Here is a 15301-nt window from a genome sequence, read left to right as displayed (position 1 = left end):
GTGGTTTAACAAAAACTGAGATTTAGGGACACCAGGGCTGCTTTGGAGGCCTGGCCCTAATACTGACTGTGTCACTTTAGGAAAATTACTTGGCCCTCCATGTTCTTGGCTTCTCATCCATAAAATGAGGCTAATAATCTATTAGGAAGCATAAATGAGATGATGTGGGCAAAGTATATAGAAGGGGCTTATTAACTGCTGAACTAAATCTCAGAGTTGGTAGAGGCATCAAAAGTCACCCAGCCCAATCTTACAATATCAGTTCTCCAGCCTCAGCTTGCTGTTGGCGGTGAAGGGAAACTTACTACCTCTCAAGGCGATCCATGACACTTTGAGACTAGAATCGTCACAAAAACATTCCTAGCATGGAGCTGTATCTCTTTCCCTTAATTTCAATGTTCTGGGCCTTGTTTTGTCTTCTGCACCAGAAATGAGAATAAGTCTTAGCGGTCCTGCACAAGAAAGCCACTGAAAAACTTTATTTATTTGGCCATCCAATGGACTGTAGTTGCAAACCTCCTGTGTGCAAATATACAGAACCACAGAGAAGGGAGGGATGGGTCTGGATTTCTTGTTCGGGGGGCTGGTTGAGAGGGGTGCCATGGCCAAGATAGGGTACAGAGGAGGAATAGCAGGTCTGTCTGGGGAAGGAAGGTGATGAGTTCAGTTTGGGGTGTATTGCTATGGAGTGGCTGAGGGTCGCCCAGATGGAGATGGTAGGTTTACAGTGGACATGTGAGTCCAGAGCTCAGGAGAAGGGTTGGATCTAAAGGTACAGATTTGGGAGTGATCAAAACGTAAGTAGTGGTAGAATGAAAATGCAGCTGAAATTGTCCAGGGGGAAAATGAGAACATCAATGTTTAAGAGGCAAACTATAAAATCTAGTCCAAAAAGTAAAGGGGGATAAAAGTGGTTGCAAAAGTATATGAAAGGGCTCCATAGAGAGGAGCTCAGAGATAAGATTAAAACTAAGTGTTAGTTTAAAGAGGTAGGAAGAAAACCAGGAGAGAAGTAGTGTCAGAAAAGCCGGAGAGTAGTGTTTCGTAAAGGAGGAACTTGTCAGAGTGTCAACTGAATTAAGTATTGAAAAGTTTCCATTGGATTTAAATGCAGAGGCCCATTGGTGATCACGGCAAGGGAATTTCAGTGGAGGGTTGGGAATGGAAATCAGATTGCATGGTCCATTGAGGAATTAATGAGAGATTAAATATGTGAAAATAGCTGATATAGACCAAGTTTTCAGGTCAGAGTGCAGGCTGGATGTGGAAATAGGTAGTTTGTGAGGGAGCAAGACTGAGGGAGTGGCTACTGATTCTCTCTGTGAAGAAAACATTAAGGTCCCTATCTTGGAGGGTGGGAGCAAATCACGAGGTAGGAGTTGGAGGGAAAGGGGAAGAGTTAGACGCTGGCGGGAGAATGGCAAGGGAAGGGGAGTGGGATCCTGTACAGAGACTATCTGCAGCCCACGTAGCTGATGAGTTTAGAGACCATTTTTCTGCAGGTGCCCCCATCGAAGTAGACGGGTAGGTTTTTTTCTTTCATAGAAATGCTTGGCAGCCAGGAGATAGAGGCAGAAAATGCAGGTGGTTGAACTTACTTGGAGTAGGATTTTGGAGGGTAGGGATAGCAAGAGGAAAAGAGATAAGGAAGTTTAGAGTATTGGCAAAGGAATGGATAAAGCTATCGTCCATAGGGGTGTGGGCTGGAAGGAGAAGGATTTGAAGGTAGCTATTGTCTTCCCTGCAAATCTCTCCCACTAACTCCCCCATCTTGAACCCCTTGCTTTGGGATATGTTGCTTGGCACCATGTGTTGCCCAGAACAGCATACAACAGTCTAGATGTGTGGGCCTAGTACAAAGGGTCAACACTCTGTTTCTGGACCTACTTAATAGTCACACTCCAGTATTGATACACATTGATGGTAGAGTCGAATGAATTTCCTAAATCTTTTACACAGAGACCCCTTTAAAGCAGGTTCCTGACCATCCTATAATAAATGCAACTGGTTTTTTCAGACATAAATACAGAACCTTCACTTGAGCCCTTTGGCTGACTCTTGCAAGATTTGGCCTATCCTGTAAGTCTAGATTCTGATACCGGTATGAAATGAGGTCACTGGGCTTCCCAGATCTGGGTCATGAGCAAATGGGATAAACATGTCATCCATATCTTTATTCAAGTTGGCGATAAAAATGTTGAGCAGGAGAAGGATAAATCCAATAGCAGAACTGTGTCTGACTCTCTTTACTAGAACCCTCTCTCTAAATGGACACCAATCCATCAAGCTCTTTGTATAGCATTTAGCCAGTCAGCTACAAATCACCAAACGCTGCTACTGTGCAATCCACATTTCTCCATCTTGCCCACAAAGGTCTCACAAGGGATCATCCAAACACCTTGCTGAGAAGTCCAGATACACTATATCAACAGCTTTCCCATGATGTACTAGTCTAGTAACCTTATCCCCGTTGGATAAAAACACAATGCACTTTTCTTTGCTGTGTCTTATACACCTACGACCAGATGGAAATTGGTTTATGACATTTTACGGCTTTATAACATTTCCTGTCTCACCATGACATCACTTTTCCCCAAGCCTAGAGCTTCAAAAGTCCACAAAGGTGTTAAGAACTCAGTTTCTAAACCTTCCTCCTACTCCAGTATATCAGGTTACCTGATCTCCCAGGCGGTTGAAATGAAGAATGTTAGCCTAATAATGAGACTATATCAGAGAAGTAACTCCTTCAAATGGGGGGGGCGCTTTTATGGGGGGCCCCCTTTGTCCTGTGTTGGAGCTTCCTCCCAGCTGCCCTAAAAGGCAGTTTAAATTTTATTTACTTGAATCTCATTTTGGTAAAGCCAGATATGGTTGTCTCTGAGCTTTCTTGAATACATCATTTTCAAAGAGGGTACTGAAATCCTGGAATTTTAAATCTCACTAGCTATGTATTCAGTCACTTAAAAGAAAACCATAAGATGAGAAACATATAACTCAAAGATCCACAATAACTCAGGGTGAAAAATGCCACAGCGTTTAGGAAAGGTATAATCCCTAATTACACGGAGAGCGACACCTCTTTCCCTAGGCAACACTCCCTAGAAGCTGCCAACGCATTAAGCAGAAATAGTTTAGCCAATCCATCAACATCTGTTTAACGCCCACTGCTGGGGACACAAAGAGGTGAAATGTATGGCCAGGTGTCCTCAGAGAATTCGCAGTCTAGTTTGGGATTTGGGTAAAGAAAAAAAAAAAAACCCACTTTCACCAAAAAGTGCACCACCCAAAAGCCGCACGTGCTAGATGCCAAGTGAAGTGCCAGGCAGTAGGTGCACCAGACGTTCTGGGGGAGGCTGCCAGCTGGGGGGCAGGGGGGAGGACACTTTTTACAGGGAATGAGACTTCACTGGGGCCTTAAGGGATGAACAGAATTTAAGCAATGGGTAGATGGGCTTCTGGGTAGGAGGTGTCGAATAAATGTGTATAGCTAATGTAGACAAAAGAAGTTAAGTCAGATCCAAATTCCCTCTCACTTCTCAAATATAAAGAGAAAAGCCTGATGCTCAACTGGGAAATTAACAAAGAAACACTTGACTCTGCCATACAGGGTCTGTGCGTCCCATCGAAGCTCGGCCAAGGTCACGCAGGGATTGATGTCCACTACATTAACTCTTAACGAGATGCTCCTATGAAAACCCTAATAAACTATTATACACAGCACAAATTTCATTAAAATCCTCCACTGCAATTTAAGTTTTGAGACTAATGGATTTTCTAAGAATGCAACAACATACGCCACAGAGGTAAAATCCCAAGAAGGAGAAAAACAAGTAGGGGTTTGCACCACTGACTCCACATTAGAACCACCGGGGGCGGGGGAGGGGTGGTGTTCAGAAGAGACCAATGCTTACGCTGTACCTCCTACCCATTCCATCACAATCCCTGGGGTATCAGCATTTAAATTAAAAATACCAGTGATCCTACTTCATTCTCTCAACAAATTATTCTCTGGGTGCCGACTATATGCCAGACTGCTCTAAGTATTGAAGATATAAGAATGAACCAAACAGACCCCCCTTTCAAAAAACTACCCTCATAGATTTTACGATTTTACATTATAATGAAGTCGAGCAGGCAGAAAAAGCAAATTAAATCAGTAAAATATATGACATGTTAAAAAACTGACAATGTGCTAAGGAGAAAATAAAGCTGAGAAGGGGGATACAAAGTCTCAGACTGGAGTAGGGTGGCACGGAAGACTTCACGGAAGGTGACATTTAAATCAAGAACTGAAGGAAGTGAGGGAAGAACTCAGCTACAGGAGAGAGGAACACACCACGCAGAGGACATAGCAGGTGCAATGGCCCTGAGGCAGAAGCATGCTGGTGTGGCTGGACCGGGGAGGGAAAGTAATAGAGATGAAGAAGTCCGAAAGGGAAGGGCTTAGTAGGCTATGTAATAATGAGTTTGGCTTTTACGTTGAGTGAGATGGGACGCCCCTGGGAAGGTCCGAACAGAGAAGTGACATGATCTGATTTACAGTTTTATGATAATCGTTCTGGCTGCTCTGTTGAGAATAGACTAATGGGGAAAGGGGCAAGATAGCAATTGAGGAATTCTCAAAATAGTCCAATTGAGAGATGAGGACAACTTGGAAGAGGGGAGAGGCGGTATGCAATGGTCAGATTCTGGGTATATTTTGGAGAACTAGCCAGAGACAAAGTATCTGGAAGGGGCAGGGGTATGAATCTGGAATTTGATTTTAGATGTTAATGTTTGAGATGAGCATTAGACAGTGGGGATTCAAGTCGATAATTATATACGCAAGATGAAGATATATTGGCACAAATTCTTAGCTTATGGATAGCATTTAAAGCCATGAGAATGACTGACATCACAGATAACAATCGCAGAAAGAAAAGACAAGAAGCAAAAGTAATGACTCCTGGGCCCTCCAGCATTAAGAGGTCAGGGAGAAGACAGGCAGCCAAGAAAACTGGGAAGGAATGCAGACTGGTGAGCAAGGAGGAATGCCTAGAGACTATGGTGTCCAGAGAGTTAAGGGAAGGAAGCATTTCAAGAAGGGATTAACTGTGTGCATCAAATGCTTTGAAGGTGCAAGGAAAAGGCTGAGAATTGGTCCTTGGATTCAGCAATGTGGACCTCATTAGTGACCTTGATAGCCTTGAGAGCCAGTTCCAAGTCTCCAACAGAAGAGGGGTTCATGAGGCTCAGTATGTTCTTGAAGCAATGCCTTCTCCATTGTCTCTCCCTTGTCCCAAAAGACAGTTAAATAATTTGATAGCATTGATAATTCAAGGCAATCTGAATTTTATTTTTTATTCCCCATGCATAGAATATGAAATGTATATATCTTTTCTCTCTATGTGGCACATGCTAAGTAAATATTAATTGAACAGAAAAGAAAAAAAAGTTTGCAGCAGTGAGGACAAAGTATGAGCTCTAGGAGAGAACTGAACATAACTGATAATATTACCTCCTTCAAATGTTTGCTGAGGACTCAGAGTTTTCAGTGGTTTTTATGGGCAGCTACCTACCTCCCATCCACAGCACCACCATTGTTAATAAACTTCATATGTTTTGTCAAGCTGAAGATGGAGAATAGCAGTTGAGAAAGAGTTATAAAAATAAGTAAGTCCGGGGCACCTGGCTGGCTCAGTCAGAAGAACATGCAACTCTTAATCTTGGGGTTGTGAGTTTGAGCCCCACGCTGGGTGTAGGGATTACTTAAAAAATAAATAAATAAATAAATTTTTAAGAAATTTAAATAAACAAAAAATTAAATAAGTCCAACTATCCTAACATGCAGGTTCCAGTCTGGATTTTATCAATGGAAATACAGAAGTGCTTCTTGATCCAGCAAATGAGAATTGTGGTGGGTGGTGATATTCCACATCGGAATGGCACTTACAATTCAACCTGGACTTCACTGTGATTACTCACCTGCCTGTTATCAAGAACAGTCAGCAGGCCCTCTTTGGTTTATGATAAAAATAAAGGAGACTGCCTATGAGTGACATTTTACATGCACAACCCTCTGGGCAAAGTTCTGGTTACCACAGCAAACCCCACTCACGACAGACAGCAGAGACAAAGCACATGACATATCAAATAGCCAGAATTCCGCCTTCCTGCAGGAGAGCAGTTATATTTGCCAGATACACTAATCAGCCACTACAGCCCTCTCTACGAATATAAGCCCAACCTACATTTGTGGGTCTTGGCTATTCTTACAATTACTATTTGCCTGAAATAGTAGCTTCTGTCTGATGTTTACTTATTGGGATGCTGATGTAATTCTCAAAATGGAACTTATTTTTAAAAGGAGGTCCAACACCAGGGAAGGAAACCAACAGCTGCTTTCTCATTCTCCCCACTCTGCAACATTAACAGAAGTTCCTTTGAGTCCCACATCTGGCTGGAACCTGTCCTTTGGCCTCTTCCATGACTGGCCCAGAAAAATGAACCAGTCTCTTAGCAAGACCCAGTAAAGAGGGTCCCCCTACCAACGAATCTAAAAATGGAGTCCATATTCTCACCTAGGAAGACATGTGGAGGCAGAAAATGCCAAACTGAGGAAAATGTTGGTGTGTAAGGAAATGTTGGTGTTCAGGAGGATGAACACTGCAGGGCTTTAAGAATGCAAATTTTACCCTTGCATAAAGGACACGTGAAGGACATGGTCATTTCTGCCCTTCCTGTTACAGGTTCAAGGAAGAGGGTTTAAACCATTAAGTCTCCAGATAGATCAGAAAAAGTCATGAGCCTAAATGCCCAAATGGAGAAAAAAGAAATAAGCTCCAGGGCCAACTTCTCAGAGAAACAGTACATTTGGAATTCAAGTAAGTATATTTTTTCCCTGTGTTTTACCAATCTATATCCTGGGTTTATGAGCAGAAAAATGAATCAGAAAACGTAGAGATCTGTGGGGACTTTAGGGATCCTGGAAGTTCCTGCTTCTCAGAAATGCTATATGGAATAAGGTTAAGAGCACAGGCTTAGAGGACAGAGAGATCTGGATTCAAATTCTTGCTCCAAGTCTTAATAGATGTGCAACCTCGGGCAAATAATTTAAACTTTTTGAGCCTATTTTTCGGCCCCTGTAAAAAAAGGATAAGTGGGAACAATGCTAAATCTGTTCAACAGCTGTTTATTGGGTGCCTAATGTATACTGGGCACGGCTGTCAGCACTGGAGATCCAGTGAACAAGACAAGGCCCCTGCTTTGATGAAGCTTGCATTCCAACAGGTGAGACAACCAATAAAAAAAAAAAAAATCAAAACTCTATTTCAAACAGAATAGGAGTAACGTGATAGAGTGCTGGTGGGGGGTCAGGGAGGAGAGGGCCTACGCAGGTCTGGAGGCAGCTTTCTGGCAGAGGGAAGGCCCTACTCTGGGATACAGCTTGGCATGTCCCAGAACAGAAAGGACAGTGTGTTGGTACACAGAGAGTAAGGACGATGAGTCCTAGCAGAGGAGGTCATCGGAGAGGCAGGTGAAGGCAAAGGGCCTGGTTGTATTCAAATGGCAGTGACAAATCCCCAGTTGTAAACTGTTAGGTGACATGACTTGATTTGTGTTTTTATTTATTTTTTTATTTTTTATTTATTTATTTTCTTTTTTGAGAGAGAGCACGCATGCAAGTGGTAGGGGGAGGGGCAGAGGGAGAGGGAGAGAGAATCTTAAGCAGGCTCCACACCCAGCATGGAGCCCCATGCGGGGCTCAACTTGAGGCTCAATCTCAGTACCCTGAGATCATGACCCGAGCTGAAACCAAGAGTTGGACATTTACCTGGCTGAGCCACCCAGGTGTCCTGTGATGTGTGTTTTTAAAAGACCCCTCTGGCTTGTGTGAGGAGAGGGACTAGGAGTCAAGAGTAGTCTGAGGAGGCCCAGAGAGCAGACTACTGTGCAGCAGTTCCAACCAGGTCGGCTGCCGTACAGGTGGACGGAGGGCCAACAGGACTTACAGATTCGGTTGCTGGTGTGAGGAAAAAAGAATGAAGGTCTTGAGGTTTTTGAAACGAGCCTTTAGGTGGATGGTGGTGCCATACACTGAGCTGGGAGAAGGAGAAGGAAATTACTAGCCAGAGAGAGAAATATCAAGGATCCTATTTTGATCAAGCTAGGTCTGAGATGTCTGTTGCACACAGATGTGGAAATATCTAGCTGGCAGTGGGGTGTATGAGTCTGGAACTCCGTGCAGAGATCAAAGCTAGAGACATAAATTCGGGAGACAGTACATTGATGGTAGGTACAGCCTTGAGGCAGAGAAGATCTCCCTAGGAGGGAGAATAGCTAGAGAAGAAGACCCAAGGTCAAGTCCTGGGGCAACATCATAAAACACTGAATATTAGTTGTTGTTATTATTTTCAGTACACTGGGAAGGAGAATGTTGGCCAATTATTGTTATAAGCATTGTTTTATCCATCCATCTACCCATGCATCCCACCATCCATTCATACCATAAATGATCACTGAGCACATTAATGAGAGACAGTAGAGAAAAGAATGTAATAGTAGGTCAAGAATGTAAGCTCTGGAGCCAGACTGCTCTATTTAAATCCCAGCTCCATCTGTAACCTTGGAGAATTTGCTTAACCACATTGTACCGCCATTTCTCCATCTGCAATGTTGAATGGTGTCCCCCCAAAAGACATGTCCATGTCCTCGACCTGCGAATGTGACCTTCTTTGGCAAAAGTAATTACATTGAGGATCTCAAGATGAGATCATCTTAGATTATCTGGGTAACCCTAAATGACAAGTGTACATATAAGAGACACACAAAGTGAGACATGCAGACATAAGAGGAGAAGACATGAACACACAGAGAAGATGATATGAAGATAGAGACACAGATTAGAGTGAAAGAGTTACAAGGAATGTCAACAGCTACCAGAAGCTGGAAGAGGCAAGGAAGGATTCTCCCTAGGAGCCTCCAGAGGGAGCATGACTCTGCCAACGCCTAAATTTCAGACTTCTGGCCTCCAGAACTATGAGAGAATAAATTTCTGTTGTTTAGCCACCAAGTTTGTGGTAATTTGTTATAGCAGCCCCAGGAAGTGAATAGGGGAATAATAATGGTGTGTGCCTCACTGACTCATAAGGAGAATTAAATGAGATAACATATGTAAAGCATCTAGAACAGTGCCTGCCAAATAGAGAACATTCAAACAATTTTAAATTTTAAATTTTATCCATGTACTGGACATATCCATGTGCAGGATCCTGAAGAATGGGGGAAAAGACAGATATGTTGAGAGACCCTGAAAATAAAGATGGCGCCCAGAAGCTGAGCAGGTGAGGGACCAGAAGGGGGAGGGGTACTCAGATGCTACAAACTGCTGAACACCGCTCCCCAGCATTCCCTAATAAAGAAATCAATAAACCTTACATCTGCTCAGGTTTTTGAAGATGAGTAGTAGGTCCAGAGAAGTGTTACTGCAACTTTTTACAGTATCTTCCTCTGCTCGCACCATCTCATTGCCTGCTCTCTCATGAGAACCCATGTTGATGAGGACATTCAGAGCAGATATTCTGGGGACAGCTGTCTCTTCCTTTAGCCTAATGATACTGGGAATAACGGTGACCAGGGCGGGGTGGGGGTAGAGAGTAGCAGTGGAAAACTGTGGAGGAAAATGACGCCAATTTTGTATGCTGAGTGATTTTATAATAATATTTGCATGGCTGCTTTAGCCTGGGAAGCTAATTTTCTTCACCAGGAGACCCATATAGCACAATCTAGTTTTACCCAAATCTCTATAAAATACACTGTGCCAAAAGGCGGGTGAGGGGGGAATCCAACTGAAACACAGCTGAAATCAGACATTTTATAAGTGTCCCTTGGCGAACACACAAAAAGGTAAAGTTTATTGACATCTTGCTTTATTAAACTTTGCTCCATTCTCATCTTCATAGGTAGAGAAAAGAACATTCAAACACTGGAAGAGAGTTAGTGATCACCTGCATGCAAATATAAGGAGTGTCAGGGTGAGGAACCTTCCTGGGTGTTCAACTTGTAGGCACCAACCCAAGATACTATGGCTAATCTGAAACACACTTGCCTCTCTACTCTCTGGAAAGAGACTTGGGGAATACTGGAATTACAGTATCATCCCAGGACATGTACGTAGGATAAGCAGGTTCACGTTAGACAGGCATCTCTAAAGTGCTGGCCTTCAGTGAAAGGGACAAAAAAGCCAGTGTTTATTCTGTCTTACTCCTAGGTAGCCCAAGATCTTGTTAAGAGCAACTGTAGCCAGACCGGGTGCCAAGAGAGCAAAGCTCCTAGGCACCTGCTCCCCCCACCACCCCCTTTCTCTGGATGCCCAGAGGCTCCCTATGAAGCAGGCTAGTCTCCCCACTGTCTCCTGACTATACCATGATCCAAAGATACCCCCTCTCCTACTCTCTGCCCAGCACAACTTCTACTTCCTTGGCAGACAGGTTTTAGCCAGAGGGTTGACTTTGGACTTGCACAGCACTACGGAGGGCCCCTGTTCATGGTAGGGGTCCTCTTCTGCATTGTATCCATGTGTCTTCATTTTTAGCAAAGCAGATGATCACTCTTCAGAGGCCAGGACAACAGCGTATGTATGGACAATTTGCTGGTAGTAGCCGACTTAAAGTCTAGTGTATGCAAAGCCAAGTACTAGAACTGTCCAGATGTTGACAAAAAGGAGACCACAAGTGGCTCAGCTCAAATTCAATTCCACTGTTGCTAAAAACTTCAAAGGGCACAGCCTGGGAATCATTCTGTTAAGGGCCACATATACCATGGAAGCCCCCCTCAGGAGGCTGTTAGAACACTGTAGATCTTACCTAAAATGAGCTAAATCGGCCTTCAAGCTGGAGGCAAAGGATTGGGTAGTTCTCTTTCAAGAACTTGCAAATCCTCAGGAGTTTGTGATTTTTTTATCCTCGTGTGAATAGCTACGCACTTCAGGCTGCTTCCCCACTCCCTTGCTATTATTCCATTGAAAGCTTGTGACAATAGTGTGTGCCAAACTAGTCCTCTTTGCTGTAAAGTCAATTCTCCAAGTCCTGCTTCTCCAAAACCTCTTCATGTGTCCTAGAGTGCTTTACGAGCCCCAGAAACCCTTTAAAACCTAAAAACAAATAATCCAAGAATAACTTAATCAACCAGATGTTCAATGCTATCTGCTTTCATTGGATTGCTTCATAAAGAGAGCTAATTCTTAAGTTTCTGATTTTGTGCAAGTTAATAGCCCAGTCACTGTTCATTCAATGTATTCACGTAGGTGATGCACGCACCAAGGAGGCAAGCGCTCTGAGAACGGGGATTGTTTCCCTGCCCCACTGAGAATGTGGGGATGGAGAGGACCCCATTGGCATTGGAGAGAGGCCACAGCCGGGGCAGGCCTCTTCCCGGAGCTGGAGAGGCTTCAAAGACAAATGTGTCTTCTCCGCACACTTAGTGCCTTAACAAGCCATCTCCAGGCTCCGCCGCCTTATCGGACCACAAAGGGCCTCTTCAACGATTGACTTTTCAAACCGTAAATGCTCCCAGTGTTTTCTTGAACACATTTGTAAACAGAATGCAGAGCTCTTTAGATCACAGGCAATCCGAGCCTAAATCCGATGACCTACCTGGCTTCCAGTCCTGCCTCTGCCCAGAACTGCAGAACACACAGGAAAAGAATTCTTTCCCAATTCTCTCTTTTTCCCAATCCTAGCATATGGATAGTATAAGATCGGGAATTTAAAACCTTTAAATGCCATAGAAGGATCTATCATTGTATATGGACCTATGTTTAGGCCCAAAGAACAACACGATCGACGTAAAATAAATAAATAAATCAGGAATAATCTGAGAAAATACTTTTATACTTTGAGTTCCTTAAAGAAACATCATACACATTTTCCCCCAATATCATTTAATTTGACACACACCTAGTGAGTGTTTAGTAAATCAAATTAAGTGCTCCTTTTCCTCTGCTCTTCACTAATAGGGGAGAATATTTATTTAATCTTTCTAAGTATAATCATGATTCATTCATAAAACCAAGGGGGTACACAGATTTTCAGTTCCTCTTCACCCACCTGCATCTTGCACTATTACCACTGAAGACAACAGTTCTGCAAATCTAGCCACTACAGATGTGATTCTACTTCTAGCTGTGCTAGAAGGAGGTAAGTTCTCCACTCTTCTGGGCCTCGGGTTCCTCCAATACGGGAATTCGCAAGTCTGAATGCATCACCCCTTCCAAAGCGCAGAGGAGGGGAGACTCTGCAGGATCTCCCTGCTTTGAGCCTGGCAACGTGACCTTTGCATGTGAAGTACAGATGTATCCACTGAAACAAGTCAACAATAAAAAGGCAGACACCCTGAAAGATTCCTTAAAGTGGGAACAGGGAGGTGAGAGGCTGCTCCCAGCAGTCCAGAGCTTTGCATCCAAAGCTGAAAGCAAGCTTCGGCTGGGTCCGCTAAAAAGTCCTGCCTTGTACACTCACTGGGCTGTCACGGGCTTTGACAAGAGGCTTATTCATTTCTCGACACACTAACGGAAGGACCTACTACTTTGTAGCAGACACTGTCATTGAGGGGTTTGCATACATACCTCAGGATCTTTTTTCATTCCTCCTGAGAACGACCCTGTGAAGTTGCTACTGTCCCAGTCTTGCACAAGAGGAGACCGAGGCTTCAATATTTCTAATGATCCGGCCAGTGAGAGGTTTTCTGCACTGCTAGGACTCCAGCCAAAGCCTCTGACCCCAATTCCAGAAACCCTCCTTTCCCTCTTGGCCACCTCGGCCGGTGCCAGGCACCAGGTTCACCTACCCAGCTGCCAGCAGTACTTCCGCCTGCCCCCCCCCTTGCCCCCCGCCCCCAGCAGCCAGGCACCTCTCCCATTTTACCAAGACGACACATCCTTCCACTACACTGCAGGCTCCTTCTCCAGCGCCTCTCCCAACCTCTGCTTCCCTCCTACCTTCCCAGGAAGGGAGATGCCAGCTTTTTTTCTTTCCCTGCACTTGCTCCTGTTCACCTCTGGCTTCTTCCCTCCCAAACACCCCTTATCTTGTCTTCGTTCTCTCCCACTGCTCTTTTGTTTACCACACATGCCTGGGAAGGGGATTTGGGGAACATTCCTGGATAAACCTTCCCACAACACTACCACCTCCTCAAAATACCCTCCAGATTATTTTTAACTGGCACACCTCTGGATCCAGTGTCTATGCGCCAGACTTCAATCATCTTGGCAATCACTCTCTCTGTCTTCCGGTGAACCTGGCTCCCATGACCATCCTTGACAGATACTGTTCTTAGTCTTTGTGAAGACTGGCCTTTCTCAGACATTCCTGCCTCTACCTGTCTGCCTACCTCCCTCAGGGGCTTGCCTGCCGCATCCTACATGGTCCTATGAAGACACTTTTGAAGGCAGAAGAAAGAGGTTAAAAACTGTCCAGTCTCCAAGTCTGTCTTTAGAGATTCAGCCTCTCTTTGAGTTTTGTCCTGACCTTTTATGGGTTCATCTTCCTTGGGATGCTTCCCCTTGTGACTGGTGCAGTAAGAGGGCCCTGAGGCCACATTCCAACAGAGACCTCCCCCACCCCCTGACACACACACACCATAGTCTAAGTTACATAGGCCCACGTGATCTGGGCCAAGGGAGTATCTGCAGCTCTGTGTTATCTTGTCCAGCCTACCAGGTCTGGGACAACACCAAGTACAATCAGCTGGTGGTGGGGAGAGGGAGGTCATGGAGTGTTGCTTCTGCCTCTCTCCCTGAGGAAGCTAGCAGACGGCTGGTGGAGGCCTTATCTGGGCATGAATAAGATATGGTCCTAAAGAAACAGGCCCAGGGCAGCATGATGAGTGTGCCAACAGGCTCTGTAGAGCCAAGTCCAAAGGTAAGACTGCTCAACTTGGGAAAGAAAGACAGAGAATCACAGAGGAGGAGACCCTTGAGCTGGATCTTGAAGAGTAAGAAGTGGTTCATCAGGAAGACCAGGGAAGAAAGGATATTCCAGGACCTCAATTCTCCCACTACCACCCCCAGCAAGTCAGCATTGTAGAGGCAGAGAGTATGACAGGTCAGGAGGTCTACAGCTCGTGTGTGTGTGTGTGTGTGTGTGTGTGTGTGTGTGTGTGTGTGTGTTAGGGACATAGCAGGAAAGAAGTCTGAGGAGGCACATAGGATTTGGAATTTATTCTGCATCCTGGGAGCCACTGATAGGTCTGGGAGACTGAGTAGAAGTGGGAAGAGGGAGGAGGGCTCTGGAAGGGTTTCTTCGGGCTGCTCGTTTGCTGAATGTTAAAACTCCAAACTCCCTATTTCAGTCACCTATGTATTCACATGCCCGCCTAGCCTTCAGGTGATTTTTGCTTCTTCTTCATTCCAAATCCAAGTAGTGCCTATACTTCAAGGCCATGTCTAATGAACTTTTCCTTTCTTCCCACAGCCTGCTGTCAGACTTCCATGACCTCCTGTGCTCATCTTATTACAATAACCTTCTCACTGGACAACTCACCTCCCATCTCTCCCAGTTCTGATTCTTTCTGCCAGAGATCAGATTCATCTCCCTGAAGCACAAAGCGACAATCCCTAGCTCAAAAATCCCAAATATTTCCCTATCAGCTGCAGAACTAAGCTTCCCCAAGACCTCAGGCCAGCCTCTTCTTCCATCATATCCCTGGGGCCACATCCTCACTCAGGATCAACCCCTCAGCCCACAGCTTCTCTACCTCAGTTCTCCTCCATAGAGCCTTTCAGATCTCCTCAGTCAAAAGTGACTTCTTTCTCCTCTGTCCTTCTAAAGTGTTTTTATCTGGACCATTCTTTGGGTACCTTATTCATTAGATCATCCCCATCATCCAATAAATACAGGGCGCCTATTACATGCCTATATACACGCACTGGTGTGGGTGGGAGCTGTCAGTTTATTCATCTCCCTTCTCCTGACAGACTGAAACTCTGAGCTCAAGGAGGGAGCCCCTGCGCATCCCCAGGAACCTCTGAGGGCCTATGCAGTGCAAACCACAGGTACTCCAAAAATAAAATGGTTGAAATGAATAGAGAAATTATCATAAGTTTCCTTAAATAGTAAACTGCCTTAAGTGCATGCAAAATCAATTTTAATGACAAAGATTTAAAGTATAATTCAATATTTTTCCAGGAGCATATTAACTATGTCAAGGGAAGGTAAATGTATATACTTTACATGGCTCTGATTCTTCCCCTCCTAGCACATCCCCCCACTCCTCCATCTCCCTGTCTGCCCACCCCCCTACACACACTCACACCACTATGTGG

At 44.6% G+C, this 15301-nt stretch overlaps 1 protein-coding gene across 4 annotated transcripts in view; it reads right to left on the bottom strand.

The window, feature by feature from the left end:
• Positions 1-15301, bottom strand: part of PDZD2 (PDZ domain containing 2) — a 343515-nt gene that overhangs the window by 326553 nt on the left and 1661 nt on the right. The window lies entirely within an intron of this gene.

Source organism: Halichoerus grypus, chromosome 2 (genome assembly GCF_964656455.1).
Source record: "Halichoerus grypus chromosome 2, mHalGry1.hap1.1, whole genome shotgun sequence".
Lineage (NCBI taxonomy): Eukaryota > Metazoa > Chordata > Mammalia > Carnivora > Phocidae > Halichoerus > Halichoerus grypus.
The sequence above is the reverse complement of the archived record's forward strand: the minus strand, read 5'-3'. Positions and strand labels throughout refer to the sequence as shown.